Genomic DNA, 5,539 nt, shown 5'->3' with positions numbered 1-5,539 from the left:
GCGGCCGCGTCCCTTCCTGCCGCCCAAAGCGGCCGTTCAAATCACAGGATGTTTACTGTTAAAATGCCCCCCCCCCCTCCGCGCGCCGCGCTGCGCCTGCGCCTTACCCCGCCATGCCGCGGGTCACCGCCTAGCCACCGGTACTACGCATGCGCATAGCCGGGATGACGAGCGGCCGGATGAGCGACACCCGTTCACTGATAGGGGGATACTGCGCCTGCGCGGCCTCGCTCTGGTGGCCATGGGCGGAAGTGGCTGGTGTGGGCGGTTGCCATGGAAGCGCGCGGCTGGTGAGGCGCGCGCTGTTCGCAGGCCCAACCCGGCCCTGTGGCTCTGAGTCCTTTGCTCCGGCGAGGCGGTCTGGGCCTGGGCTGAGTCTTGCCGAGTGTCGGGCAGGCTGCCCGCGTTGCGCCCGTGTGTCTGTGCACCCCGTAGTGCTGCCTAGTCGGGCCCGGCCTGAGGTCGGCGTTCTGTCAGAGATGTGTAGCACAACCTTCATGTCCAGCCTGGGCTGCTGTGGAGTCCGGCCTGTTTGTGTGTGGTGCTTCTTGTTACCCAGCTAACAAAAAACACTGCCTTGCAGGTGACTGAATTTTCAGTTGGTTTGAAACAAAACAAAAGACTCATTTAAAACATCCGTGTATGCAGCCTGCTTCCTTAAAGAGGGTAACACACAAGGTCTTTCTGAGATTTGGAGCATACTCCTGCTATGTGGGACACTGCAGGTGTTTCTTTGATACTGTGGGGGTGTTTGGTGCATGTGTTGGGAACAGCTGCACGCACTGTGTTTTCTTTGTTTGGACTAACTATTTCAACAGGTCTGAGAAAGGTTTTCTTATTTCAAACTTGCTTATCTATGTATGACAGCCATGTGTGATGATAGCTAAATAGAGACCTGTGGCTACAGCTGGGCTTCAACAGAAAGGGTCAATGACTAGGTAAAAGGAATGGAAAGGGAAACAAGGCTGGCAGTGTTCAAGACCAAGTTGCACAGTGACATGGCCTAGTGTGAGGTGTCCCTGCTCATAGTAGGGTGGTTGGAACTGGATGATCTTAAGTTCCTTTCTGACCCAAGCTATTCTATGATTCTATGAATAGGATTTCTCTGGTCTTCTGCCTGAGGCACCAGGAATTCTGAAGTTACAAGTACATAAAATAAAATTCTCTATCAATAACAAACAATCTTTAGCCCAAAGAGACCCATAATACAAAAACCTTATTAAAATCACATCTCCAAAATAATATTTTGTGTGTAATGGGGCATCAGTTTACAAAAATTCTGTTAGAATACCAAGAAAATGTGCCTACCAAGGTTTTAAGAAGTGTTACTGTTATTTCAAACACTGATAACATACCTTAGTGGATGATAACGTCAACAAATAATGTATGAAAACATACAGGCTCAGTCTCCTGATTCTCATTCCTCAGATTCAGTTTTGCTGATTTCAGCATACATTTTCATTTATGATGTCTCACTAGAATCTTTATTTGGAACAAACATTGCCTCTCCATATGCCTCACACAGAGTTCTCTGGGGTACAGTAATGTTTCAAGGGTTTTTATCTGCAAGAAAACATCTGCTTTATCACCACTATTTGTTCCCTCCTCTATCCCCATATGAAGTGATTTAGTGGTCCAGGCATTGAACCAGGGAGTGTGTAGGCTATAGGCCAGTGGACCAGTGTATAGAAACTTAACAGTGGGTTGCATGAAATCCACCAGAAGTCTGGACCAGCAAAGATGCATTGTTTGCTGTTATAGGGAAATAAGCACTCACAGAGAAAACAAAACAAAACCAAACACCAGCGCAGTAAAGTCATAACAAAACTGTGAGCTGGTGTGGTGGTTTTCCCCTGGCTGGATGCCAGGTGCCTACCATAGCTGCTCTGTCACTGCCCTCTTGTCATGGTTTAAGCCCAACCACGCAGCTCACTCTCTCAGTCCTCCCCCCTTCCTCCCCCTGCTCCCAGAGGGATGGAGAGGAGAACTGAAAGAATGTAACTCCCAGGGGCTGAGATAAGAACAGTCCAGTAACTAAGGTATAACACAAACCACTACTGCTACCACCTATAATAATAATGATAAGGGAAATAACAAGGGAAGAGAATATAACCGCTCACCACCCACCAACTGATACCCAGCTGGACCCAAGCAGTGATCAAGCCCTTCCAGGTAATTGCCCCCAGTTCTACATCCAGAGCATGACGTGCTGTGGTATGGAATACCCCTTTGGCTACTTTGGGTCAGGTGTCCTGTCTCTGCTTCCTCCCAGCTTCCCCTCCTCCCTGGCAGAGTATGAGGCTCAGAAAGTCCTTGGTCAGACCAAACATTACTAAGCAGCAACTAAAAACATCAGTGTTATCAGCGCTGTTCCCAGGCTGAAAGTCAAAACCACAGCACTGCACCAGCTACTAAGAAGGAGAAAAATGACTGCTGCTGCTGAACCCAGGACACCTCTTTTGCTGGACAGGGAGAGAAGATATTGCAAAAAGCTCCTGGGTTGAGATAAGGACAGAGAAAGATTGCTCACCAATTACTGTCATGAGCAAAACAGGCTTGACCTGAGAGAGTTAGTTTGTAACCAGTCAAATCACAATAAGATAATGAGAAATAAAACCAAATCTCAAAAATACCCTCTTCACACCTTCCCAGGCTCAACTTCACTCCTGATTTTCTATACGTCCTCCCCCACAACAGTGCAGGGGAACAGGGAATAAGGGTTATGGCAGTTCATCACACGTTGTCTCTGCCTCTCCTTCCTCCTCAGAGGAGGACTCTTCACACTCTTCCCCTGCTTCAGCGTGGGGTCCCTCCCACAGGAGACAGTCCTCCATGGGCTTCTCCAATGTGAGTCCTTCCCACAGGCTGCAGCTCTTTATGAACGGGTCCAGCATGCATCCCTTCCATGGTGCATGTTCCATTCTTCCGGAACAGACTGCTCCAGCGTGCGTCCCCTGCAGGTCACAGCTCCTATCAGCAAACCCGCTGCAGTGTGGGCTCCTCCCTCTAGTCACAGGTCCTACCAAGAGCCTGCTTCAGCGCAGGCTTCACACTGGGTCACAGCCTCCGAGCATCCCCCTGCTCCAGCGTGGAGGCTGCAGGTGGACATCTGCTCTCCATGGACCTCCATGGGCTGCAGGGGCACAGGCTGCCTCACCATGGGCTGCACCACAGACTGCAGGGGAACCTCTGCTCCGGCACTTGGAGCACCTCCTGCCCCTCCTTCTGCACTGACCTGGGTGTCTGCAGGGCTGTTTCACATACACTCACTCCTCTCTGTCAGCAATTGGTTTTGCACAGTTTTTTCTCAGCCTTCTTAACCAGAGGTGCTGCCATTGTTGCTGATTGGCTCAGCCTTGGTCAGCAGCAGGTCCCTCTTGCAGTCAGTCATCACTGGCTCTATTGGACGCAGGGGAAGCTTCTGACATTTTACAGAAGACACCTATGTAGCCCTCGGCTACCAAAGCTTTGCCATGCAAACCCCAGAGTAGGAAAAACTTTATACCTCAACCCACTTTATTACTGAGAAGTCTACAGCATAGCCTTGCTTTGGCTCTTGCCCTGCTGAGTGCTTATCTCAATTACATTAATTTTAATGAGAAATCTTTCTCTATTTCAGCAGACACTGAGTATTAGTGGCTTCTGTCCAAAATTTCTTTTCTAGCTCACATTGGCCAGTGTGTGCTGATTGCCTGTGTATAAACCCTACATCAGATTGCCTTTGACTGATGGCAGAAATTAGCAGTGGGAGAGAATTATGTTTTGGGTTTTTTTTTCAATTTGTCACTGCCATTTCCTTAATAATTGCCTTTTTTTGAAATAAAATAAAAAAATTGTCTCAGATTTTTTGGTTGTTTTTTTTTTTTTAATGCTCTAGACTGAGTTGGCAATTCTGTCTCTGAAAGACAACCTTTTTGAAACCTAACCTAGGATGCTTAAAGGTAAGTTTTAGGTAACACCCACCATCTAATAAAAGCGTAAAGCTGGTACATAGGTCCAGTCCCTTCCTGATGACCCACCATAGTCAGATTCTGCAATTCTTCCAAAATTTAGTTTCTAGCCTTTCCATACTTAGTTATTACAGGACTTTAAAAGTACATACTTCAAAGAAGCAAGTTTATGCAAATCCCAGGGAGTTTATCCTCTAAATTTGGCTCAAATCTAAAGGATTTGAATTGTTATCACATCTGTTTCTCATGGCAGTCTGTGACTACTGTGAAGATCAGTCTGTAAGCTTGTCCTCTTAATTTATTCTTGAATCCATTCTATAAGGATGCCAGTCTAATTTAATATGGCTTATTTTTTCCAAGGTCTTTTAGTTTGATACTTTTCTGCTTCATCTAACCAGAATGCTTCATTCCATCAAAATTAAAATCAAGATATTTCATTTGCATGGTCCAAAACAAAGGTTAATTGACCAATATAAAAATGTTTCATTTTTACTGTGGAGATGAATGTACTTCATGAGCAAGTTGATGTTAACTTCAGCATCATTTTCAGATATTCTGCTAAAATTAAAAAAATTATAGTACAGTAAGCAAGGAAGAACAAAACACAGTGTATTGGAACACATCCATTGAGCTCCATCCACTGACCTGTCAGTTTTAAAGAACACAAATGAGCTGTCTTCCTTATTAATCATATATTAAACTTTGCATGATTCCTTCAAATGTTTATGACTAAGTCAAATATTTTTCAATGGTAGTCTTTTGCCTTTGGTTTTCATGAAAATATTCTCCATTACTAAAGTTTGTTTAGTTTTTCACTCAGATTGGAAAGTGCCCTGAACATCCTGGCCTGAGACAGATAGTGAAACTCATCTTCCTGCCCCATTTTTTTCCCCACAAGAAAAGAAGCATGCTCTTTGATTTGTATGCGGCGCTTGATACTTTGCTGAATTTCTCTTCTGGCTCTGCTCAGACACATGCATTCCAGATGGTCCTTAAAAAAACAAGCTTGTGAGTGTTATGTACACTCTTGCTAGCATATAGCAGATCACATTATGCAGTGGCATTTAGAAAGAAACTGAGGCAAAGAGCCTATTTTAATTTCCAGCTTTGGTCAAGTGTATCTATCAGGCATCACAACCATGATTTTCAAGTGCAGAACAACTTAGTTCATATATAAATAACTTTTGCTTAGGAGAAAGGACAACATGTAATTCTTTTTGAATAACTGAAGTAACCATTCCCTGATAAACATTTTCCCTTGAAATTTGAGAGCCAGATGCTCTCTTAAGTTGGGCACACACATCTTCCTTCCAGTTTAGGCTATTTTGCCTAATCACTTCAAAGTACTAGCAACATATTTGCCAGATAAATTGCTTTTTTGAGCCAAGAAAGAAGAAATTCAGGACAGTCACAGTCCAGCTTCTGTAATGTGAAGCAGAATAAAAAATGCCGTCACTTTTTATTAGAACCTGCGTTCTCTGAAAACTTGAGCATTTCAAGGCAGATAATCCAAAGTTTCTCCAGTACGTCGGACCTTCTCTGAGGAGAAATTTCAGGCCCTGTTTACAGCAAGTCAGCTCTGCCACAGC

General features: G+C 44.9%; 1 long non-coding RNA gene across 1 annotated transcript in view; it reads left to right on the top strand.

Annotated features, from left to right (window-relative positions):
- Positions 1-369: 369 nt before the first annotated feature.
- The window catches only part of LOC133266556 (uncharacterized), a 38,485-nt gene continuing 33,315 nt past the window's right edge, over positions 370-5,539 (top strand). Inside the window, exon 1 of the long non-coding RNA XR_009742441.1 lies at positions 370-583. This is a non-coding gene — a long non-coding RNA (uncharacterized LOC133266556). The remainder of the gene's footprint in view (positions 584-5,539) is intronic.

The sequence above is a fragment of the Pezoporus flaviventris genome, unplaced genomic scaffold (assembly GCF_033815535.1).
Source record: "Pezoporus flaviventris isolate CSIRO_AGI_PZ_B2104156 unplaced genomic scaffold, CSIRO_AGI_Pfla_v1 ptg000007l, whole genome shotgun sequence".
Lineage (NCBI taxonomy): Eukaryota > Metazoa > Chordata > Aves > Psittaciformes > Psittacidae > Pezoporus > Pezoporus flaviventris.
Note: the sequence above shows the minus strand (reverse complement) of the source record. Positions and strands in the feature narration are given on the sequence as shown.